Source organism: Gossypium raimondii, chromosome 11 (assembly GCF_025698545.1).
Source record: "Gossypium raimondii isolate GPD5lz chromosome 11, ASM2569854v1, whole genome shotgun sequence".
Lineage (NCBI taxonomy): Eukaryota > Viridiplantae > Streptophyta > Magnoliopsida > Malvales > Malvaceae > Gossypium > Gossypium raimondii.
In genome coordinates, this window is record NC_068575.1 from 46,906,410 (window position 1) to 46,933,739 (window position 27,330).

General features: G+C 34.9%; 1 pseudogene; it reads left to right on the forward strand.

Annotated features, from left to right (window-relative positions):
- LOC105801000 (putative disease resistance protein RGA3) lies at positions 1-27,330 on the forward strand (annotated as a pseudogene).

Sequence of the window (27,330 nt, forward strand, 5' to 3'; positions counted from 1 at the left end):
TCTTATATAAAAATCAATCACCAGGTAAACAATCAACTCACCAAACTTCATAATTAGTCTTAGTTTATTATTTTACACCACCTACTTCCTCTCTTTTTCCACATTAAAGATATGGCGCCTTATTTGGCTTCCAAAGTCAAGTCAATGCACTGTGGAATCAACTTTATGTGCCATTATTTTCTTCTTATCTTTGATTATCCGGAATCCATCCACCGTTGTTTCTTTGTTACCAAATTCTTCTTCAGTTTCCAATTATTGTTGCTTTGCTGATCATGAAATTTTAGGAGAGAGTGGAAATGGCGGACGCATTTGTTTCGGCTCTTGTGAATACCATCTTGGACAACTTGACCTCCTTGTCCCTGGAGCAGTTCGGCCTTGCTGGCAGCCTCAAAACAGAGCTTGACTGTCTGGAGAGCACTCTATCTACAATCCAAGCCGTGCTCCTTGATACCGAGAAGAAGCAGTGGAAGAGTGAAGCTATCAAGAACTGGCTTGGAAAGCTCAAACAAGCAGCTTATCATCTGGAAGATGTGCTCGATGACTTCAAAGAAGAAGCTCGGAACCGTAGCCTGCGTAAGGATGCAAGAAGCAAGGTATCCACTTTCTTTTCTCCTCGGAACCCACTTGTGTTTCGGTTACAAATGGCACGTAAATTTAAGAATGCTAGAGAGAAATTAAATGCCATTGCTGAGGAGAAAAGCAAGTTCCACTTGAGAGAGGGTGTAGGAGGAGCTGAGATTGAGCAGAATGAAGCAGGCAAACCAGCTCCCTTGTGGACGAGTCTGAAATACTAGGCAGAGCAGATGAGAAGGAAGAGATAGTTAGCATGTTACTTAGCAATGCGAGTCACCATGATGATCTCTCTGTGTATGCAATATGCGGCGTGGGAGGTCTTGGAAAGACCACACTTGCTCAATTGGCTTAAAATGATGAAAATGTTGCAAAAGCCTTTGATTTGAGAGTTTGGGTGTGTGTATCCGATGTGTAATAGCCTAATTTTGCCTGGGCCCAAAATAAAACCAAAATAATAAAGAGTTTAGACAGTCCATTTACAAGGAAAATGACCCTTTACACATCAAGCCCAAATTAAACCCAAACAGCCCAAAACTAACCCTGGCCCACAACAAACAGTCAGCAGCAGCAAACCCTAGCTAGGGCCTCCAACAGACACCTCTCGCCCAATGCCCCGGTACACATCGTTCGCCACCTCCTCAAGCATGCCTCTGCCACCATCGTCGGCCTCGAAACACCTACAAAATTGAATGCAATAGCAAAGAAGCATGCAGGTAGAGGTGCTCATGGTAGGCAGGCTGCCACTGACACCGCCTGAAATATGGGAGGGTTTGGGTAAAATATAGGCGAAATATGGGCTTGGGCAAAAAAAACGAGGCCCGATTAAAAACGGGCAGACCTCGAGCACAACTTTTTGGCCCGAGCTTCGCCCTACCGAATATAATAAATATTTTTATTATTTTTATTTTTCAATTTTAAAATACTTTTTTAAATTTTTAAATTTTAAAATTTTTTAAAATACTTTTTAATTTTTTAATTTTAAAATATTTTAAAAATACTTTTTTAATTTTGTTTTAATTTTAAAATAAATTTTTGGTATTTATTTAAAAACGGGCGGGCCAGGCTTATGAATTTTTCGGGCGGGCACTGGCAAAATTCTAGGCCCATATTTGGTAGGGCCTGCCTAGTTCGGGCGAATTTTTTCTAGGCCCAACTGAACCCGGCCTACCATGAGCACCTCTACATGCAGGTGATATTAGTTAATGAAAACAAACAAAAAAGAGAAATAAAAGAGTCATTGAAATCGGCTATAAAAGCCTAGATCGGATCCTTGTACTTTTTTATGCACATCAGTTAATCAAAAAACAGAACAAAGATATTAAAAGGTTGAAAAATCTGATCGTTTTTCTTTTTATTTTTCTGTTTTCTGTTTTCCTTTTTTTTATTATTTATTTATTCACTTCTTTTACAACTCAGTTTTAACAAAAAAATAACAAAATATAAAAAAGAGAAAAGAGAAATACCTAGGATCGCCCAACCAGTCCCATCGCCGGTGCCCCTTTGTGGCCGCTGAAATCGGACCGAGGGAGGGCGCGGGAGTCTCTTTTCCTTCCGCCTTTGGGCTTAGAAAGCATGGCCTTCAAATGTTTTTTAAAATGGCATTAAAAATGGGTTTTGTGTGGCTCTGACCGCCAGCCACGGCGGAGCCACAATGGTCGGCGTGAGGGGGGCCGAAGGAACCGTGGCCAAATTTTGGGAAAATTCAGAGAAAAGGGGATAGCAGTGTTTTTTTTAGAGGAGGGCTGAAATGAAAGTTTTTTAAGAAAATTTTGGCTTAAATAGCCAAAGCTAAACGGCGCCGTTTTGCGCAAGTTGCATCGACGTCGAAACAACGTCGTTTAATCCCTTTTGCCCGCGCACTCGAATCTGACCCATTAAATGTCTGCGTGTTCTGAAACAAAAGTGGGCTATTTTCGCATTAAGTCCCTCTATTTTTTTAACGTGTTCATTTTTATTTATTTATTTATTTATTTTCGATTTCGGCCTTAAATTTTGTTTACGTTTTAATTTGGTCCTTAGACCATGTGCAGACTTTAGCGCCCTAAACAGCGTCGTGTTGGGCCGAGTAAAAGGGGTTATTTTTGCGGTTGGCCCTTCTAAATTTTATTTGAATTTCAATAACGTCCTTTCAGCTTTTTTTAAATTTGCCTATGATTTTATTCCCATTCCATTTTAACCCATTCTAAACGCAAGACTTCAAGGGTGGGGAATAATTTCCCATTTGGCCCTACATATTTGGGCACGTTCGTTCGGCCCCAAATTGCTCTTTCCTTTTTTAGGTTTGCCCTTTAATTTTTGTTTTAATTCCAATTCGGTCCTGGAACCATTAAATTCATTTTATCATCCTTTTAAAAAAAATGTGTGTTATTTTTATTTTTAATTCTTTTAAAAATGAAAATAAAAATCAAATGCCTTATTAATTTACTTTATGTATTTAATATTTCCTTTATTTTGTTTTCACGTTTTGTTTATTATTTATTATTGATTATTTGTTTTGTTATTTATTACTCTTATTTTTGCTATATCACTCTTATTATTCTCCATATTATTATTTATATTGTTATTATTCTCTTTATTATTGTTCCCCATATTTTTATTTGTACTCTTATTATTGTCTTTGTTTGTGTATGTTAATATTGTGATTCGTTGCTATCAATACCGTATGTTTTGGGAAAAATACCAAAAAAGCCAAGTTTTTTTAAAATTTACCGAAGTGGGCCCAGTATTTTATTATTTACCGGAATGAGCCCTTTTCCCCAAAATTGCGTCCACGTCGGTAGCGATGTCGAGTGCGTGCAGAAATTGCAAGCCACGTCGCTTTGTCGACATGGCAACAAATCGCGTCCTCTAAAGCGCGATTGTGTCCACGTCAGTAAAGCGCGCTGATGTGGCCGTGATTTCCTGGCACGTACCCTGACATCGCGATGACGTGGACGCAATTTCGCCGTGTCTCCCACGTTAGGGTTTTCAAGATTTTTAGGGTTTTTAGAGAAAAAAGTAAACAAATAAGGGATTAGGGTTAAGGGTTTCGTAATTAAATTAATTAAAATTTATTCAAAATTGGATTACGTTTCGTTTTTATGGGTTTTTAAGATAAAATCAAAGTAGGATGATTTATCAGAAGGATTTTTGAAGTTGCGCCCACATATACGTGCTTTTGCTACAGTAGGTCCTGGAAAAATAATTTCGACTTGACGTTTCTGAGTAAATAGTTTAAAAAACGCTTCAAGCAGGATGCTTTGTGAGAAGAATTTGTGAAATCGCGCCCTCGTGGACGCGCTTTTACTACAGTTGGTCCTGGAAGAAATAATTTCGAGTTGACGTTTTTGAGCAAATAGTTTAAAAAATGGCTCAAACATGATGATTTATAAGAAGAATTTGTGAAGTCGCGTCCACGTGGACGCGCTTTTGCTACAGTAGGACCTGAAAAAATAATTTTGAGTTGACATTTCTGAGCAAATGGTATAAAACAACGCTGCAAGTAGCATGCTATTTGAGAAGAATTTGTGAAATCGCGCCATCGTGGACGCACTTTTGCTACAGTTGGTCTTGGAAAAATAATTTCGACTTGACGTTTCTGAACAAATAGTATAAAATCGCTTCTAGCAGGATGCTTTATGAGAAGAATTTGTGAAATCGCGCCCACGTGGACGCGCTTTTGTTATAGTAACATGTTTGGGCTGAGGCTATAAATGAGGCAAAAAATGTTCTGAGATTGCATAAGTCACAGCAGAAACAATTTAGAGAGGCTAAAAAGGTTAGAGTTTCAAATATGAGTAAACGTATTAGTGTTGTTATTTACTACGATGGTGAGGTTTGCCACACCGAGAATGGTGTTATTTTTTTGTCGGAGAATACGGTGCAGCTGATTTTTAACCAGAACATAGATTTGACAGAACTTCGTAAAAGAATTAGGTGTAAAATTTTCGAAACGACGCCAGTGAAAGTTCTGTCTATTACGTATCGATTTTGTTCCTCTGTTGATCCGGTGACATATGACTCGTTCGACATAAAAGGGGCTCGTAGCTTGAAGGCAATGGTGCAGACTCATCTTGCTAGTGGAGCACCTTATATTGAGTTATATGTACAATTTACATCGCCAAATGATGTACTTACGACTGGTGTTCGAGATGTATACACGACCCTTGGCCGACATTCGGTTAGCGGGTTAGAAAACACGGAACAGCCCATGTTTGGTAGCGATGTTGAATGCACATCCTCCGCAAGACACTTTATTGGTGGATGGGACATGTACGTCGGTGGCTCGATGTTTGATGCTGGAAATACGTACTGGGGAACGGTATCAAGTTCTAGTGGTTGGCAATCTACATCCAATAGGGGACGTTATGAAATGCCCAGAAGAAGGGATGATGTACTCCCTAAGACGTCAAGCGGTGAGGGGACCTCATACACTGCAGATGATTGTGGGTTAGAAGATGACTCCGATGTGGATCCACTTCGAGAGCCCGGGCCCGATGGTGCAGAAGTTGGCTTATTTTTTGAACCAGAGCCTATTCCAACAGAACTTGAAGATGTTGATAGGAGTTCAGATGAATAAGAAAATCCACGATTCAGAGCATACTCACCTCCAGCCCACATGAATAATGTCGATCTGTCTGTAGAAGATGCGTTAGAGTTTCCAGATCTACCACACCGGTTGCGTGATCATACAAGTTCAGGGCTAGAGTCGGGTGAATTTGAAGTTGGTAATCATTTTACCAACAAGGATAGTTTTATTGGTGCTTTGAAACAACATAGCATCAAAAAGGGTGTTAACTACCACGTCGTTAAATCCAAATCTGATAAGTTTGAGGTGAAGTGTGCGGTGCAAGATGGCACATGTTCATGGAAAATCTACGCTTCATTAAGGAAAACGACAGGGTTGTGGGAGATTAAAAAGTACAAAGGTCCACATACATGTGCTGCAAGTACAGTATTGACGGTATCTGAATAATACTTTTATTATGTAATGTTGCATTATTTAATGCACTCCGTTTATAAGTGTTTCACAAGATCATCCGAAGATGGATTCAGCTATGTTAGCTAGCTTGATACTGACCATGGTAAAAACAGATCCAGGACTTCAGTTCCAGTGTTAATTGCCAATATCCATAGCCAAATAGGGTGCACGCCATCTTACCGCAAAGCTTGGATAGTTAAGAAAAAGGCGTTGGAGAAGATGCATTGTGGGTGGGACGCCTCATATAATGAAATATGGCAATGGTGTCAAGTGCTAGAGAGATACGTCCCAGGTGCCATCACAGACCTTGAAACGGAACATGCGTACTACAATGGCCGATTGCTACGTGGATGCCAAGTGTTCAAACACCTGTTTTAGACCTTTAAACAATACCGAGACGTATTTCCATACTGCAAGCCATTGGTACAAATTGACGGTACCTTTATGTTTGGTAGGTATACTCATCGGCTATTGCTTGCAGTGGCACAGGATGGCGGTGGGAGAATTCTTCCAATTGCATTTGCAATAACACGGGGGGAGTCGTCTGATGACTGGGATTTCTTTCTCTCTAGGTTAAGGAGGCATGTGTACCCCCAACCTGATCTCTGTGTTATTTCAGATCGGGGCGCCAGTATACTAGCTGCATTTGATCGACAGGGAAGCTTATGGCAGCGTACACACCATCAATATTGCCTAAGACACATTGCTTCCAACTACTACAGGCAATATCAATCTAAGAGCGAACGACGACAAGTGACCGACATGGGTATTTAGTCTATATCTGTGTTATTTCATTTCTCAATTTGAATTAGTTTTATTGGTAGAAGTGGTATGTAATATTCGCTATGAACTTATATTGGCAGGGTATGAAATAAATAAAGACCATTTTCACGAGATTTTGGCAACTTTATGTTCAATTAACGGAGAAGGGGCGGACTACCTTTGTAACATACGTTTCGAACAGCGGGCACAAGCATACGACGGCGACCTACGATCTGGCCATATAACGTCAAACCTGGCTGAATGTATAAATTCTATTCTTAAAGGAACGTGTCATCTACCGATAATATCGGTTGTGCGAGAGACATATTTTCGTTTGGCGGTGCTATTTCCAAAGCGAGCAGCAAGTTATGCAGGCCAGATGCAAGGAGGACATGTATGGTGCAGTAAGGTAGTTCAAGAAATTAACAAGGCCAAGGCGCGGGCAAACACCATGCACACAATGTGTCACGATCGAGACAACTTATGGTTTCACGGGACAAAGTTTGACAGACCGCACCAAGGTGTTGTTGGTGGGCAATATCGTGTACACTTGCGAAATAGGACTTGCGACTGTGGGATGTTTGATGCACTTCATTATCCATGCGCTCATGTTATTGCAGCTTGTCAGAATCTCCGTCTGGATCCGATGAGTTATGTGGACGAAGTGTACAAATTAGAAAATATGTACAACGTCTGGAGACACGTTTTCCCACCGGTCCCAGATGAACGTAAGTGGCCGCCCGTATCTCTTGCTCCTTTTAAGCTGTTATCGGATAGAGAATTGCGTCGTAAACCAAAGGGTCGACCTTTCTCGACTAGAATACATAACAATATGGATATCCGAGAAATAGCCAGTCAACATAAGTTGTGCGGATGGTGTAGGAATCCAGGCCATACAAGTCGATCATGCCCTAATCGCAATAGTTGAATGTAATTTTAAAAAAATTATATTTTTTCAATTATTAACTGATAATTGTATTAATTGTTAGTAAAATTATCAAATTATATCAAATTATTAATTTTTAGTACCATTCAAAACATTTTTCTAAATCTAACATTATGTGAATATAAAATTATTAACTGATAATTGTATTAATGTTAGTAAAATTATCAAATTATATTTAAGTTAAGGGTTAGGGTTTTTAAGTTAAGGGTTTATGGTTTTTAAGTTAAGGGTCTAGGGTTTTAAAGTTAAGGGTTTAAGGTTTTTAGGTTAAAGGTTAGGGTTTTTAGGTTAAGGGTTTATGGTTTTTAATTTAAGGGTTATGGTTTTTAAGTTAAGGTTTTAGGGTTTCTAAATTAAGGTTTAGGGTTTTAGGTTAAGGGTTTTAGTGTTTTTAATTTAAGGGTTAGGGTTTTTAAGTTAAGGGTTTAGGGTTTTTAAGTTATGGGTTTAGGGTCTTAAACTTAAAGTTTAGGGTTTTTAGGTTAAAGGTTAGGGTTTTTAGGTTAAGGGTTTAGGGTTTTTAAGTTAAGGGTTAGGATTTTTAAGTTAAGAGTTTAGGGTTTTTAGGTTCAGGGTCTAGGGTTTTAAAGTTAAGGTTTAGGGTTTTTAGGTTAAGGGTTAGGGTTTTTAATTAAAGGGTTTAGGGTTTAAAGTTAAGTGTTAGGGTTAGGGTTTTTAGGTTTAGGGTTTAGTGTTTTTAATTTAAGGGTTAGGGCTTTAAGTTAAGGGTTTAGGGTTTTTAAGTTAAGGGTTTATGGTTTTTAAGTTAAGGGTTTAGGGTTTTTAGGTTAAGGGTTAGGGTTTTTAGGTTAAGGATTTAGGGTTTTTAAGTTAAGGGTTAGTGTTTTTAAGTTAAGGTTTAAGGTTTTTAGGTTAAGGGTTAGGGTTTTTAGGTTAAGGGTTTAGGGTTTTTAATTTAAGGGTTATGGTTTTTAAGTTAAGGATTTAGGGTTTTTAAGTTAAGGGTTTAGTGTTTTAAAGTTAAGGTTTAGGGTTTTCAGGTTAAGGGTTAGGGTTTTTAGGTTAAGTGTTTAGGGTTATTAATTTAAGGATTAGTGTTTTTAAGTTAAGGGTTTAAAGGTTTTTAGGTTTAGGGTTTAAGGTTTTTAATTTAAGGGTTAGGGCTTTAAGTTAAGGGTTTATGGTTTTTAAGTTAAGGGTTTAGAGTTTTTAGGTTAAGGGTTAGGGTTTTTAGGTTAAGGGTTTAGGGTTTTTAAGTTAAGGGTCTAGTGTTTTTAAGTTAAGGTTTAGGGTTTTTAGGTTAAGGGTTAGGGTTTTTAGGTTAAGGGTTTAGGGTTTTAATTTAAGGGTTATGGTTTTTAAGTTAAGGGTTTATGGTTTTTATGTTAAGGGTCTAGGGTTTTTAGGTTAATGGTTAGGGTTTTTAGGTTAAGTGTTTACGGTTATTAATTTAAGGATTAGAGTTTTTAAGTTAAGGGTTTAAGGGTTTTAAGTTAAGGGTCTAGGGTTTAAAAGTTAAGGGTTAGGGTTTTCAGATTAAAGGTTAGGGTTTTTAATTTAAAGGTTTAGGGTTTTGAAATTAAGGGTTAGTGTTTTTAATTTAAGGGTTTAAGGTTTTTTAGGTTAAAAGTTTAGGGTTTTAAAGTTAAGAGTTAGGGTTTTTAGGTTAAGGGGTTAGGGTTTTAAAGTTAATGGTTAGGGTTTTTAGGTTAAGGGATTAGTGTTAGGGTTTTTAGGTTAAGGGATTAGTGTTAGGGTTTTTAGGTTAAGGGTTTAGAGTTTTAAAGTTAATGGTTAGGGTTAGGGTTTTTAGGTTAAGGGTTTAAGGTTTGTCAATTAAATTATGCATTTAATTATAAATTATTAAAAAGTTAAGGGTTTAGGGTTTTTAAGTAATAACTCAAAAAAATTTCTATTTTATTACATCAAAAAATATCAAGATATTCAAACTATTTGTACAAATAAATTTAAATACAAAAATCAATGTCTGTGCCCGCGAGATTTAGTGCCACATGGCGGCCGTCGACGGTTACACGCTGGATTCCTCCTTTGTCCAGCTTCTGGCGGCGGTTGTGGTTCTTCCGGCGGGGATTTTGGTTATTCCAGTAGGCCATCTGGTTGTCGGAGTCGGGACGATGAGCCACCTTGATAGAATTGTGAATGTGGAGGTGTTTGCATCACCAACGGCGACGGTGTTTGAAACCCATACAGTGGTGGGGATTGGTAAAAAGAAAAGCTCCCCGACGGCCCCTCTTGCGATCCCTCGTGCGTCGCTGGCCTATATATCGGCAGTCCACTCTGCGTAATAGGAAATGGAGCTGAACCGGGCCATTGGCTCCAACCTGCCATAGGACTCGAAAAAGGAAACATATAAGGGTTAGGATACATAAAACGACTAGGAAATGCACCTAGCATCATCTAAAAAGGCGATTGCGTGGGTATCATCGGTTGAACTGCTGGGTCGGGTGACTGTGTCGGTGCTCTCGTTGGGCCGGGTGAATGTCTAGGCATCGTTGAGGGGCCAACGTCGTCGTCCTATCGTCTTGGATTTAAAGGATTGCTTCTTTCCCTTTGGACACGTAATTGCTGCTGCCTCTCCTCTGGTGATAGTAAATACGACTTGCCATGGATCCTAAACCATGGCATGTATTCCGGCACGCACGCTAACTCCGGAACGATGATCGGTTCCATACTAGGAATATAGTCATACCGATCTTCCCACATTTGGATGTACTCAGACCAGAATCTCAGCCAATTCGTATTCAATTGTCGAAGGTCAATTTTGTGGTGATCGTCAAACACCTCAGGTTCCATGGGAATCGGTTGTCTACATCCAAATTGCCGTAACACCCTATCTGACTGGTGCATCTCCACGGTCGCGTAGTTGATCAACGCGACTTTCGCCTACCAAGCTTTTGGATTTTGTAAGATTTCTTCTGAAATTATTGCCCGAATTGCCGAATCCTCGTATGGTGTCCATTGAAACTATATGAACATGATAGAAATATAGTTATATACATAATACTAAATACTAAATACCAATCGACTAGCGAATGATGGAAATATCAATTTTATTTAATACTTACGTGTGTTTCCAACTGTTGGTCTAATAGAAGCCGTATGTCTTCAAGAGAGGTAGGTAATCGAGCATGACTTGCCGGATGGTTCCACCTAATTAAATAAATTTTTAGCATACTTTTATTTTTAAAAATCTACATAATAATTGTAAAATCTAATATAAAATTTACATCGTTATCAGGGGGAATGTATATGGGTGGTCCACTTGAGGACGTAGAAATGGAAAGCGAAACCGTGCCCATGACTGCAGTAGGGACAGGCAACCTCCGATTTTTGGTTTCCTAGGTCGCGTTGCCCCGCACATCTCCCTATATAACGTTGCCAAGATGGCAGACCCCCAACTTAATTCACCAGCTGCTCTAAAATCAACGAGTTTCAGCAGCCATCTTAGATGTACACGGCTCCGTGACAAGTCAAGCATCAGATAACCTCCAATTAACTGAAGAATGTATTCCCGAGCATATCGGATTCTTTCTATTTCGGTTGAATCTTCATCCGGATACGGGAATATGTCTCGTAACCTGCCCATCTAGATCTTACCTCCCTCCATTTTCTCCGGAATAGCGCCCAAAAGCTCGTAGCACACCGCAAGCCAATCGCTAGATTGGGCAGACCCGGTGACTGGGTACCTATCCACCAGCAATCCCAATTGCAGACTGACATATTCCAAAGTGATAGTGCACTTTCCACATGGAAGATGGAATGTGTGCGTCTCCGGTCTCCACCTCTCGATCAACGCACTAATTAGTTTCGAGTCCACCTTGCATCCCCGACCTACCGTCGCCACGTGTCAAAAACCCGCTTCCCGCAAGTAGTTCTCTACCAAAGGTGATGGAGGAGCATGCAAATTCCGGATATTGCATTCCAATATCCGATCTACAGACTTTTATAACAAATAATAAATTAATAATTATCTAAAAATACATAAATAAAAAATTCTTAAATAATATTTAAAAATTAAATTTAACGCTTACCATTTTCATTTGTTCCACCGATATGTGATGCTTATCAAGACGAGTCAATTCTCCGGCCATTGCTGAAATCGTACAAATTTTTACGGTTTAAAAAAAATTAAAAATTAAAAAATTAAAATTATTTAAAAATAGGGATTTAAGAGAAATTTAAGAGGAACTTGAGAGCAAATTGAAAATAAATATGGATTTAAGAGAAATTTTGAAGGAATTTGAGAGCAAATTGAGAGAAAAATTAGAAGAAATTGAGAGGAAATTTGAGATAGGATTAGTTTGTGAAAAAAAAAGGGTGGGGGTATTTATAGTTTTTTTTTTATCGTTGGGGGGGCAACGGTCAATTTTTTGACCGTCCACGTCGACAAATCGCTATTTGTCGTGGCAGCGATTTCTGGCACGCATACTCGACATTCTTGTTGGCGTGGACGCGATTTCGGGGAAAAGGGCCCATTCCGGTAAATAATAAAATAACGGGCCCATTTCGGTAAATTTAAAAAAAAATTAGGCTTTTTTTAGTAAATTGCCCGTATGTTTTCATATTATGCGATATCATGCCTTTGTTGCCTTGAATATATTTCATACTATCGTATTTAGCCACGTATAACTCCTTTTACGTATTAAACGATTTCTCTAAAAAAACCTAATAAATTAAACGTACATTTTTAAGCATTTCATTTCCTTTTATCCAAATTAAAAAAATCTCTAAATAAGGCAATATTTTGCATTTGGAAATTTGAAGAAAACGTGCCCTAACGTTCTGGGTTTCGATTTCTCGTTTAACCTAAATAGCAAAATATCCTTTTAAATTATGAATTTTGAATAAGCAAAATTTCGTGTTTAGATTCGAGAAGGTCGTACCCTAACTTACGGGGTTTTGATATTTGCGATAAATCTAAATACACGAATCTTTTCAAACTTAAGTTTTTAAACGATCTCGAGAATTAATAAAAGATCGTGTCCTAACTTACTGGGCATGATCATTTTTTTTAAATCCGAGATAGCTAAATATCTTTTAAATAAATAAGTTTTTAGCATTCATTCGCGCATCGAGAATTCAAGACATTGTGTCCTAACTTACTGGATGTAATTCTCTTTCTCGATTAACCTGAAATATTCTTTTTTTTCGAAAATTTTCAACATTTGACAAAGGATCGTATTTTTAATCTCTTCAAAAGTTTCCAATTCTCGACACTAAGACATTAATTAATCAACTAGGTACCAATTTTAGGCATTACGAGGGTGCTAATCCTTCCTCATACGTAACCGACTCCGAAACCTGTCTTTCTAAATTTCATGGACCAAAATCGTTGTTTTGATAAATTAAATCGTTTATTAAAAACAACCACTCTTCAACCCGATCACACCTCATAAAAATGATCGGTGGCGACTCTCGTATTCATGTTCATTTTTTTAAAAAAAACCCAAGTCGACCCCGTTTTATCAAAAAAATGGTGTCAACAAGATCAGGGATTCAAATAGCGGTCCAATATCAGAATAGCGACCGTTATATAGCGGTAGAGGCACCGTGCGAAACCGCTTTTGTTGAAAATAGCGGTGTGAAGCGGAGTCATGCCAATAGCGGTGGGTCGCAGCCGCAATTTAACGGGTAACGGCCAATTGCGGTAATAACGGGCCGCTATTCCCGTTATTTTTGTTACAAGAAATTAAAAAAAGTCATCCCTCAAACAAAAATATCAATGAAGCGTTGAAAAACAAAGGAATATATTCCCTACCGCAAAGTGCAAAATCGGGAGCGTTCAATAAAAAAGTCAAAAAAGCAGAAAAAAGTAATCAAAAGTTTCAAAACTCAAAAGCAATAGAAAAGAAATATGAAATTGCATTTATATATGGGCAAACAACAAGCAGCAGATGAAAGCAAGGAGGAGCCGACTGCTGAGGACTTGAATCTGAAAAGCAAACCCTCTCGGCCTGCCCTAATCACTTGCACATTCACAGCACGTTTAGTTCGCTGTATTGGAATAGAGGCGTAATGGAATAGAGGCGTAATAGCAAATCAATTGTTTGGTTGAATGTAATGGAATAGATGCGTAATAGTATTTTTGTGTTTGGTTGAATGGAATGGAGGTGTAATAGCATAAGGAAAAAAACTAGAATGACTAAAATGCCCTTAGCGAAATTTGTTTAGATAAATGATTATTGTTATTGTTATTAAATTTTAATAAGATTATTAAAATCAGTAATAAATAATTTAATCATATTTTAACATAATTATTATTAAATATATTTTAATTAAAATATATAATTTAATAAAATTATTAATAATCAATATTGTTATATGAATTTACTCAAATCATAATATATGATACTATAAAATATAATTTAAGATAATTATTATTAAATATATTTTAATTAAAATATATGATTTAATAAAATTCTTAATAATCAATATTATTATATGAATTTCCTAAAATCATAATATATGATAGTATAAAATATAATTTGAAATAATTATTATTAAATATATTTTAATTAAAATATATGATTTAATAAAATTTAAAATAATAATTATTATTAAATATAATTTAATTATTTGAATTTGTATAATTTAATATAATTATTATTAAATATAATTTAATAATAATATATAACTTCATCAAATTCTTGATAATAAATTTTGTTATATGAATTTATATAATTTAAAATAATTAATATTAAATATAATTTAATAATGATATATAATTTCATAAAATTCTTGATAATAAACTTTGTTATGTGAATTTATATAATTTAAAATAATTAATATTAAATATAATTTAATAATGATATATAATTTCATAAAATTCTTGATAATAAATTTTGTTATATGAATTTATATAATTTAAAATAATTAATATTAAATATAATTTAATAATGATATATACTGTTCAAAATTCTTGATAATAAATTTTCTTATATGAATTTATATAATTTAAAATAATTAATATTAAATATAATTTAATAATGATATATAATTTCATAAAATTCTTGATAATAAATTTTCTTATATGAATTTATATAATTTAAAATAATTAATATTAAATATAATTTAATAATGATATATAATTCATAAAATTCTTAATAATAAATATTCTTATATGAATTTACTAAAATCATAATATAACTTGATAATTATATTCTGCATAAACATAATTAACTTATATTAAGAAAAGGTTAGAAGAAAATAAAATTCTACAACATAATCCATATGTTATATAGTTTTGCAACATCAAAAAGTTTGAACATTGATTTTTAATGGTCAGAAAGAAATCTTCTGACCCATTCCATTCGCGCAGCAGAAGGTAAACTAAAAAAAACGAGCATTTGAGTTGGATGATCTGGAATTTTACTCAAAGCTCGATACCGCTCATCATCGGTTAAACCTTCAGTTTCCCATAAGGTTGAATATAAATTTGTAGCTTTCTCTTGGATGATCTAGAATTCTTCAGACTTCTGCTGAACTACCACATCGGAGGCAATACTCCTACTGATTTGATCGCCAATGGCCCGCATGTTTTTGGCCAATAAAGTGGCAGCCTCATTAAATGAAGAAGACATATTATCACGAGCATCAGATTTCTTCTTTTTCTTGTTTAAAGATGAGGAACCCCCTTTTTTCTCTATCTCCTCGCGGCTCCGTACCAGAAACATCCATGTCGTCCAAAGAGACGTTAGCTTCGCAGTCATAGAATGTGTTTCTCTCTTCATTCATATCTGTAGTAGGTACATCCTCAGCATTTATTTCTTCAAGAACATCAGCAGCTGTTTGAGCATCTTTCCCAGTCGCTCGATCTCTTGCGTATATGGCGATAAAAGTGGTCGTAGTAAGGAAAGTACGATGTTTGAATTGAGCGGCTTCTTTGTGACTCTAAAAAATGAGGAAATCATATTAGTTATAAGTTTGGTAAAAATAAGATAATAAAGACTTGAAATACATTTTACCTTTAAATAGGAGTCCCAAACTGCATCTTCAGCAACAACGACCTGCCTATGCTCGTCCCAACCAAAACCGCTATTGTTTTGGCCATTAAGCATGTCATAGACGATTGACCATTCCCTTTTTAGTAACCTAATCCTCGATTCAATATTTGGTTTCGCCTTCAACATTGCATTTGGTAAAGCCTTTTCTAGCATTTTTTCCAACTCGTTTAAATAATCGGCTTTGAACCTGGTATCGGCATTAAATGTTCCAACATTGTGCAAGTCCACCATGCAAGAAACCAAGGCTGCATCTTCTTCTCGAACCCATTTTCTTTTGGTTCCTCGAGAAGATTAAAAAGAAGCATGTGATTGTGGAACACCTGACATAATTATCTTAAGAAAAAAAAACAAATTAACATTATTTACTATTTTTAATATCATGAATCAAAAGGTGAACAGTTTATAAAATTGTATCGTTAGTTCAATATCATGAATCAAAAGCTCAATACTAAATTTAAAATTATAACACATGCTGAATGAAAAGAAATTAAATTATAATTCAACAAGTTTAGTACAATACAGAAATCAATTCAAACACCACCAAAGTTTCACAAACTAGATACATAAAAAAACATCAACAAATTAAGTCAAACTCAATTTGTCCCTAAACTTAACTAATTTCTAGATGCTTGCCATTCATTGAACATTTGGTTGGCTAGTTCCATCCTCCAATTAGCCCAAGCATCCGATGGATGAATATTTGCGATATTCGGTTCATCGTCATCCACCACATTACTAGGTAATCCTTCTCCCACATCTGCTTCAATAGGATCAATACTCATATGGGTTCGAATAAAATTATGGAGCAAACAACATGCAATAATAATTCTATTGTGCACCCTTATAGGATAGAATGATGGACTCCTAAGTATTCCCCGTCTAACTTTTAATAACCCAAAGCATCTTTCAATAACATTACGTGCTGAGGCATGTTTCATATTAAAAGACTCTTGCAGAGAACTTGGCTGATAACCCTGACATCACTCGTTCAAATGATATTGTTGTCCTCTAAAAGGTGCAAGAAATCCCTCACAATTTGTGTATCCAGCATCAACTAGATAATAACAACCTATAATTTTTTTTTAAAATGATTAATTCAGCACAAAAAGTTTGATCTTAATGAATAATTCAAAGTCCTATAACAAGCCACTTTACCATGAGGAACTTTTAGTCCATGTCTCCTACTAATGGCATCTCGAAGAACCCGTCCATCAGCAACAGAACCTTCCCAACCAGGAAGAGCATAAACAAATTGCGTATCAGGTGTGCAAACACCTAGTATATTTGTTGCTATGTCACCTTTTCGCGTTCGATATCTAGGTTTATCAACTGTTGGAACCCTAATCTTGATGTGGGTTCCATCATGAGCACCTAAGCAATTCTATACCACATGATATAAAACCTTGAGTTAGAATACTAAATTTAAATCTAAATCAACTAAACGTTGCACAAGCTATATATACAACTCAGTCCAATACCTTAAACCATTTCCACCTTATGTAAGAAGAATTAGTTGTAATTGGCTCTGGCTTTTTAAATAACACATCTTGTAAGCGTATGACAGCATTTAAAACACTATGAAATGATCTGCTAACTGTTTCCCCGGATCTAGTAAAGTGATGCTTGATAACTCGATTTTTCAGATGATGGGAGATGATATGTAAAAACATTGCCACTTGCTCATCAACAAGCATGTTTCTTGACGACTTCAATCCCCCTAATGATTCTAACATCTGACATAGTTTAAAAAAGGTAGTTCTATTCATCCTAACTTGTTCAATACAGGTCTCGTCACTAGCATATACAAGCCTTTTCACATAATCCCGTTTTGCATAAAAATCTAAGGTATCAGACCTAATCCTTGGTCTATAAGTATGTAGGCTAAGGCTGACACCCATTCTAAATAAGAACCAAATCGCAATTCTACAGATTTCCAACCATATTGTCAATGCAACACCAATTCTTTTACGCCTCACACTTTGTGCAATTAAAGGCAGACGAGCCATTACTGCAACATATTAAAATTAGAACTCAGTATCAATCCCCTGAAGTTGCAATTACACATTATCAAAACTTAAATTGTCAATATATTTACCTAATGTGTCTCAACATTTCTAAAAACTTAAAAAGGGAAACTGTAAAATTAGACCTTCAAATTAGTTAACTAACTATTAAAATAAACATTATAAATGTTTATTTAAAATTTATTTTAGACTTTAGAGATGCAAAATTATTATAATAAATCTCAATTAAGATATCTTTTTCAATTAATAAAATAGCTAATTCATTCAATTTTTGTTGAGATATTGTTAATCTTGAGAAGATTTTATCAATTTTAATTTTGAGAACATTTTCTCGATTGATGCAACAAAAACATGAGTAATTAACATTATACGCATTTGAAAAGGAATAAACTCTTTATGAATAATTATGTCAATTGAGTGTCATTTTATAATTTGATAATTTCTTTGAAAATAATATTATAATCAATTCAATTAAATAAGAAATTTGAATATTATTATCAAGTATAAAAATTTGCGTTAGCATTTTAATCGGTTAAAGTATCTAGGCTAATATTGATGTACCAAATTATATTAGAAATTAAAATATAAAGATTTAATCTTAAATTTGGACATTATATAAGCATCGAAATTGAAATTTGATTGTTGATACAAATTTAAAAGCAGAGAGCTTATTATCTAAAAAAAATCCTTGTAAAATAATTCAATAATTATTTGAGTCTTTAATAGAAAACAACATAATTAACCCTTAATCGAATATCTTCCTCTAGCTCAAGTAACTCATTTACAACATTTCATTTCAAAATCTAAAGAATAACAGAACTATATCCTACCATACTTGCAATTAATAATCCCCAAAACAAGCAGGAACCAAAACATATCAAGAACAATATCAAAACAGACGCAACAATTTCCAATTTCATCTTCTAGTCACTAACAACAAGAAGCTAATATCTGAATTGAAAAAACAGCACTAACAACATTTTCCATTGTAAACTCTTTCAAACAACAGTAGAGTATCACAAAACTGTCTGAATTTAAATGGAAATTCACAAGTCTGGATCAGTCATTAAGCTAACTTAGAAAACAAAGCCGTAATTGCTCACTGCCTCAAGTCTACAGTTAAGCCTGGCATTCAAAAGTTATGGAATCCGAAACGCACAAGGTATAAACATCAGACTCTGATTTTAGAAGACATTTAGCACAAGACACAATTTTAGAAGCAAATTTTAGAGGTTAAACTAGAATTCACGAAGCACACAAGGTATAAACATCAATAAAGTAGAAGCTTATTAACTTTGATTACATAACAAAGAAAAGAAACAACAATCTTCCATGTATCAGATGTAAGATATCTATCAAACCCAACACCATTCCACCTAAGCTAAGCAAACTGGAACCAAATCTAGCCAAAAGAGCAGAGCATTACTAACAACAAAATATAAACAGACCAAACAGACCAAGACGCAACAACAACTAAAATTACGCAAATAATATTTGTTTGGAATTTGATTTCAGATTTCAGAGCCTTTGGAGAGCTAATGACAGCTTCTGGTCTAAGTTCTATTAAAAACTATGCCTCTACTTCTAAACAATCATATATGTCTAATTCTAAACAATCATAAAGCTCATTAGCATGCCAAAGAACAAAAACAAAAGATCGAAAGCAGTTAAGTAGGAATAGCAAGGGAGAGCAGATTCGTCCCCTCAAGTTTCTCCTCACAAATCGCAGAGGAGTTTTACTTGGGGAGGATATCTTCAATTAAAAGAAAATTAAAATTTTATTTTCACTCTTCTTTTTGTTGTTACCACTTCAGCTTAACCAACTTTACTTCATTATCAGAGATTGTTTGGGGATTGGAAGTAGTAATGGGGGACGTAAATATAGTTGAAAGTTCCAAACAGACCAAGACGCAACAAAAACAAAGAATTTGATACTCTAGAAAACTAACCTGTAACCAGGGAAATCGGGGAAGAGTGCGATGAACAACAACCTGTAATGAGAAAAGGGAAATCGATTAACTGAAACAAATAATGCAATACAGGCAAGAACCGAAACAAAGATTACAATTATTTCAATTTTTTCTTCAATTCTCTGTAATAAAACTATTTAGCCCTAAAATTATGTCTTTCAATAGAACATGCAATACAAACTTTGGAAAAACCTCTGGAAAACTAACTGGTTGAATGCAAATCGGGGAAGAGTGAGATGAAGAAGATGTCTGAAATGAGAAAAGGGAAATCGATTTGGGTTAGTGAATAGTGAAAATAAAACAGCAAATCGGTTCCTTCTTCTTAATAAAATGAAGAAAATCAAAGAAACCCTAAACTCAAATCGATGACGGACTGAGTGGAAGGGAAAAGAAATTACCTGTGCAAGGAGGCGTCGGTCAGAATGTTGAGGACGAGGGCAAAAAAAGGAATAGCAGAAAAAGGGAAAACGCGAATTAGGCAATCGGGGATGAGGGGGCGTAATACCTATTACGCTTCATAAATGCATAGAGGCGTAACCGATTACACGCGGAATGGGGTTACAGCGAACCAAACAGCCGTTTACCAATGGGCCCGCTGCATAGGGGGGAATACACATGCATTCCCCCAACCAAACGCGTTGTCAGACTTCAGAGATCGATAATTTTCAAGTAAGTAGTACCTGAAATTTTGTCTTGATTTTTGCTTGTTTGTCTTGAATCTGCAGTGCAGTGCAAATATGTTCTTTAGAATTGACTATTGAGGACACCATTTGAAGTTTGAAGTTTCAACAGCAGTAGAGATAGAGATTCGGCCATTTTTGTTGAGATGAGTTGGAGGCTTTTGGAGCCTTAGAGGCTACTGGTTAGGGTGTTACTTGTTAGGATTAGGGAATAGATTAGAAAGAAAAGAATCGTTTCATTTTCTTTTATTTTTTCTATTTTTTATTTTGGATTGTGGCTTTATTGATTTGGCAATTGGCATCTTCTTGAGTTGCTTCTGCTTTTGTTTCTTCTTTGACTCTTGTTTTACTCATTAATTAGGGGCAGCCACCGTCTCATTAATTAGGGGCAGCCACCGTCCATTTTAACCACTAGAAAATAGGCATGTAAATTGTGCTTTTATCCACCTGTCAATTGTTAAAATTGTCTTAAAATAATTATTAGAAAATTTCTTTATTAAATTTAAAATGCATATATAAATTTCGGACACAATTTTAATATGACATGTACTTTATAGTTAATTTTCCCTTAAGTCCCTTGAGTAAATACAAATGTACTTTATAGTTAAATTTCCAATGAAATTTATAGTTAAATATGACATGTACTTTATAGTTAAATTTCCAATGAAATGGTACCTTCAAATATAAATGTTAAGCAGTTTAAGAATCTAATTGTAACAAGTAAATAAAAAAGTAAAACATATTTAAGAAAAAGAAAAAAAAACATTCATTTTATTTAGAAACAATAAATGAAAGAGCCCAAAAATTTAAAGAAGAATATTGCATGACCCAAACATTTATAAATGAAAAGCCCAAAAAATCTTGCATGACCCAAATATTTATAAATGAAAGAGCCCAAAATTTAAAGAAGAATCTTGCATTGACCCAAATATTTATAAACTCATATTAGAGAGAAAAAGAAGAGAAGAAGAAGAAGCTTTAGAAAGGCTTCTCATTTATTAGCAAAATTAACACAATAAAGAAAAAAAACTTTAGATTTAACTTAAGAAAGTTAAAAAAAGATTTCTAAATATAATTTAGTTTGCATAATAAGAAAATTTTGAATTTTAAATTTGGTCCAATTTGAATTTAAATTTTATTAAGATGGAACAAAACAAACTATTTATACCAAAAACTTTGGAACCAAGTAATAATGGGTTATAGTGTTTTGTTGTTTTTAAAAAATATAAAGAAATAATGTATGGATTATACAATAAATTTAAATTGTTCTTGTTAATGATATTTACTTTTTTTTGTACTATATTGTTGATAATATAAGAAATGAGTTGCTTATATTTCTAAATATATTTTTATGTTTCTTATATATAAATAAAAATAAAGCATGCCACCACGTGAAGAGTTCCCAACTAAAGGATTGGAGGGTGCACCAAGTAATGATATAGGTTGGCACTTTGGAACTTCAGTGCCAAATGCGAAAGGAAATATCGTATGTAAACTTTGTGGTAAAGTTGTGAAAGGAGGAATAACACGATTTAAAGAGCACATTGCTCATAAAACCGGCAATGTTGCACCATGCCCTAATGTTACTGGTATGTGATACTTTATTATTATTAAATGTTATTGTAAATTTATCAATAAAGATTATATATAATTGATAATAATATAAAACGTGAATTATTTTTATTTTATTAACAGGTGTCATTAGAGAAAGTATGATGAATTTGCTGAAAGAAGGAAACACAAAGAAAGTAGACAAAAAGAGGAGAAAAGATGAATTCTTATCTCAATTGAGAGAAGAGGATGATGAACACGAGGAATTCGTTGATGAGGTTTCTGCTATAAGGCAAGCAACTCGAGAAAGTATCCAATCACAACATGAGTGGCATAGAAGGGAAGAATTCAGACGAAGTACTGGTGCTTAGGATAACATTTATGAAGAAGGGCGATCTTCTCAAGGATTAGCTAGAGAATATCATAGAGAAAGAACAAGTAAATCCATCCCAAGTGAGTCTGAGTTTACCTTAAGGGAAGCTATACCTGAATTGGTTAGAAGCAAAAGCTCAAAGCAACCAAAGGTCAATGACTCTTTTTTAAAGAGTTTTCGAAGGAAGATAGGTGAAGCGGTATCTAAATTTTTAATATATGAAAGACTTCTTTTTCAATTAGCAAGCTCTCCATGGTTGTATAACTTAATTCAAGTGTCAACAGAAGTTGGACAAGGTGTAAAGCTCCCAACACCTTATGAGGTTTAAGATGTGTATTTGGAGTCAGAGTATCAACGAGTTCGTGATTGGGTAAATGGACTAAAGACTCATTAGAAAGATTTGGGTGCAACTCTAATGTGTGATGGTTGGACCAACAGTTTGAATCAAATGCACATCATTAATTTCCTTATTTATTGCAGTAAAGGAACCATTTTTTGGAAATCGTAGATGTCTCAAGTGTCCGTAGTAGAGATGTGAATTCTACTCTGCTTGTTAGATTCAGTTGTAGAAGAAATTGGAGAAAATTACATTGTCCAAATAGTGACTAATAATGAGGCGACAATGAAAGCTGCTGGAAAAAATTTAATGTTGAAAAGAAAACATCTATATTGGACCTCATGTGCAAATTTCTTTGTTTAGATTTATGCCTTGAAGATATTGGGAAAAAGCCCATGTAGCAAAAGTGTTAGATGAGGCAAAGAAAGTGACTTGCTTTATATGCAATCACATTTGGACTGTTGATTTGATGAAGAAGTATACACAAGGGAAACAAATACTTCGACCCGCTCTTACTCGATTTGCAACTCATTTCATTCAACTTGAAGAGATAACAAGACAAAAGCAAGGCCTGAGAGAAATGTTTAATTCAAAGGTCAGTATTTTATAATTAGTTAATATAATTACTTAAATCTAGCAACCTTTAGTGATTTTATTAGTTCCAAATAATTTAAATTATATTATTTTAAAATGTTTCTTATGAATATATAGGAATTTAAAGAATCAAAGTGGGGACAGCAAAAGTCAGGGCCTGCTTATGAAGCCAAAAAAATTGTTTTGGGAAAAGATTTTTGGAAAAAAGCCAATGACCTCATAAAAGTTTACGAGCCCTTAGTAAAAGTATTGAGACTGGTGGATAGCGATGAAAAACCAACAATGGGCTTTATTTATGAGGCTGTTGATAGAGCTAAACGAGCAATTCAACAAGATTGTCGATATTTCACAGAGTATGAAAAGATTATTGACAATAGATGGAATTTTATGCATTCCGACTTGCTTTCAGCTGGTAAGATAAAATGTTTCATATAATTAAGAACTATTTTTATATTTTATTATTTTAAGCTTTAGATTATTATTTGATGATATTCTTATAAACTATACTTAGATTATTTTCTCAATCCTCAATTTCAATTTGGGGTGGAGCATTCTGAGAATGTACTAATAGAAACATTAGAAGGTACAAAATCAGTAATTGAAAGATTAGAACCTTCTCTTGATACTCAAGTCAGAATGGTTAACCAGGTTAGATTCAAGTACTATATTATTTGTAACTTAGTTACATAATTTGAAATAGAATTTTTATTTTTATTTTTATTCTATCTTTTATTTATGCAGTTGTTGCTATTTAGAGATAAACATGAGACATTCGGTACTCCACAGGCACAAAGAGCTTGGAAGCAAATGAATCCGGGTAAACAATTAATTAAATTATTTAATTTAATTTATATTATTTAATTATATTGTAAATTTTGAAGTTATTTTGAATTTTAAATAATATTACGCAGCTGAGTGGTGGATAATATACGACACATGTGTTCCCGAATTACAAAAATTAGCAATTAAAGTGCTTAGTCAAACAACTTCAGCATCAAATTGCGAACGAAATTGGAGTACATTTAGCTATATTCACACCAAGGCAAGAAATAGGTTAAAGTATAAAAAACTTGAAAAACTAGTGTTTACCTATTATAATATGAGGCTTAAGATGAGGCATCAAAAAAGAATGAGCACTGATGATATAAATGTTAGTTTTAATCCTATCAGCCTTGATCATATCTTTGAAGATGTTGATCCACTATCAAAATGGCTTCATGAGAAAGTGAATCCATTGTTAGATGGTGAAAATGCTGGTGTGTTGCCTGTGGATTCCTTTGATGATGAAATGGATGTTGATCAATCTCAACAACAAATTTTGTCTCATTCAAGTTCTAGCTCAACTCCAAGTCAGAGTGGCGATGGACCCGATGGTGGTGGCTTAATTCCAATTGATGAGGATGATGGATATAGTGGTGATAGAGGTGAAATTAGGTCTTCTAGTCAGTATGGAGAAGAATATGGGGCTGGTACCACTGGTGGACATTTTCGTGACAGATCAGAGTTTGATGGAAATATGTTTCCTGAACCTAGGAGAGATAGAAGTGAACCTAGAGCTCCATCAAAGGGAAAAGGCAAGAAGCATATTTCTATAGGCTCTTCATCTGGTAGGAGATCAAGTTCTAGTAACCTTGGGTATAGTTATTCATCTACTAGCACTCAAGGTTTTTATCCACCAGAACAACCTTCATATTTTCAACCTTCACATGGTTATCCACAACCATATGGTTATTATCCACCATTTCCTAATTATGGTGTGCCATACCAGCCTCAAATGTATCCTCCTCCACCAATGTATCACCCACCTCCACCTCTCATGTATTCTCCTCCTCAAATATATCCTCCATATCAATTAAATGAAAACCAAGGTGAAAATGTTACTTTTTTTGGATATATTTATGGACAAAGGCCAAGAGAATCAAGTCAAAAACGCTCCCAAAGTGAAGGTGAAGGATTTGATCTTCCTCGTCATTCGACTAATTGGTGAAAACTAAATCGTACCACTATCATTATTTGTAAGGTATGTTTTTTTTTAAAGAAAACTTTTGTTATTGTTCTTAATTTTGATTATATTAAAACATTTAAAATGATATATATCTTTAGATAAATGAATGGAGTATATTTTATGAAAAGATAATTAAGAATCAAGCATGTTAAATTATATATGAAAGTAAAATGAGAGTGAGAATAAGTGGTAGGAAATAGGAATAATTAATGAAAATCTATACATTTATCTATTCCTTTTTCCTTTTGCAAGATACAATGTTTATATCTTCACCATCTTCAAAACTGTCAAGAAATATTGAAGACATCTCTCGGTATGAATTTTCAATTGTTTTATCTATAAAACTTTCAAACTTATTAAATATGATAAATGTTTAATATTTCCTCTCTTTTTTTTTACTTTGTTATTAGTTAATATAACATTCTTAGAAAATTCGTAAATAAATGTAAGAATAATTAATGATTATAAAAGTTGTGTTCTCATATCATATTAATAAAGGTTCATAAGTGTTAGAAAACACTCTAAAAATCATTAAAAGTGATTTTTTTTATAATTATAATTATAATTAATATGTTTTACAATAAGTTGTGCGAATTTTAAAAAAATTCACGACCGTGATACCCGCAGTGACCGCAATAGCGTCCGTTATGTCCGCGACCGCGATAAACGCGACGCGACCGAAAACGCGACCGCGACCGCAATTTAAATCTCTGAACAAGATGATTCTGATATAAAACGGTTGACTAAAACTATTGTGGAATCCATTGAAGGGAAGTTATGCGATATCCAAGAGTTAGATCCCCTGCAGCGGCACTTAGGAGAAAAGCTTGTTGGGAAACGATTTTTGCTTGTATTGGATGATGTGTGGAATGAATACCGTGACAAGTGGGTTAGGCTGAAGCAAGTGCTACGGAGTGGACGAAGAGGAAGTACAATCATTGTCACAACTCGACTTGAGAAAGTGGCGCTTATGATGGCTACAGATCCTTTCCAACGCCTGGGATGTTTTTCAGATGATGAATCTTGGTCCTTGTTCAAGCAAAGAGCTTTTGTAATGGGAATGAATGAGGGTAATGTCAACCTGGAAATGATTGGGAGGCAGATTGTGCAGAGATGCGGAGGGGTACCATTGGCAATTACGGCCATAGGAAGCATACTACGTTCCAAAAGTCAAAAAAGTGAATGGTTACGTGTCAAAGATAGCGAGATATCGGGTTTAGAGGATGAGGGAAAAAGAATCTTGGCTGTGTTGAGGTTGAGTTATGAGCATCTTCCACCATATATGAAACAATGCTTTTCATTTTGCTCAATATTTCCTAAGGATTCTGTCATGGAAAAGGACGAGCTGATAGGACTATGGATGGCAAATGGATTTATTCCTTCTCGGGGACAGTTGGATTTGCATGATATGGGTAGTGAAATATTCTCTGAATTGACTCGAAGGTCCTTTTTCCAAGAGATCAAAGAGGATGTTGATGGAACTGTTACATGTAAAATGCATGATTTAATCCATGGCATTTCAACATCAAGAACGGGTCATGAATGCTACGCAATTGATCTTAATGAAAGGTCGAAAATACCAAAAACTGCTCGTCACTTGTTTGTTCATAAAATCAGTTCGTCAACAAACTTTATGGACTTATCCAGACTGCAACGATTGCGTTCTTTAATAGTTGGTCGCGGGTTCGACTTTATCAATAACCTCTCTAATCCTTCCCATTTCATCAGTAAACAAAAGCATCTGAAGGTGTTGGATTTTGGTTATGGTTTTAGCAGTATTGCATTTGGAAGTTTGAAACAGCCAAGGTATTTACGCTTTCATGATGATAATAATATGAAAACTCTACCTGAAGCAACAAGCTCCCTTCATAACTTGCAGACACTAAATCTCCAACGGTGTTATAATCTTGAAATGTTACCAAAAGGTATGAAGCACTTGAAAAACCTTAGGTACTTGGACCTCAGAGAGTGTATTTCACTGGCATCTATGCCTATTGGATTGGGACAACTGTCGTGCTTGCGTAAGCTCAGCTTGTTTGTTGTGGGAAAGGACATTGGTTGTGGAGGCATTGATGAGTTGAAAGAGTTGGCCCTGGAGGGGGAATTGAGCATCAGAAGACTTCACGACGTAAAGAGTTCAACAGATGCTAAAAATGCCAATTTGATAAAGAAGCAAAATTTGAGATCATTAAGCTTATCTTGGCGAGTAAATAATGGTGAAAGATCTCAACGTGGAAATGATGAAGAGATTCTTTATGTTCTTCGACCTCATCCAAGCTTGAAGAAGTTATGCCTAGATGCTTACCAAGGTGTTAGGTTTCCATTGGATGATGGATTTGCTTCTACCAAACCTTGTTGAAATCTCACTAGCAAACTGTGAAAGATGCCATCAACTTCCACCTCCAGGGAAATTACGCTTCCTCGAAGTCCTTACTATTAAGGGAATGGGTGCTCTGAAGTATATTGACAGCAACTTCTATGGAGATATGGAAAGTTCTTTTCCATCACTCAAGGTTCTCGAAATAGGTATGGCACCATGTTTGGAGGAAGAGAACAGTTTCCTCTCTTAA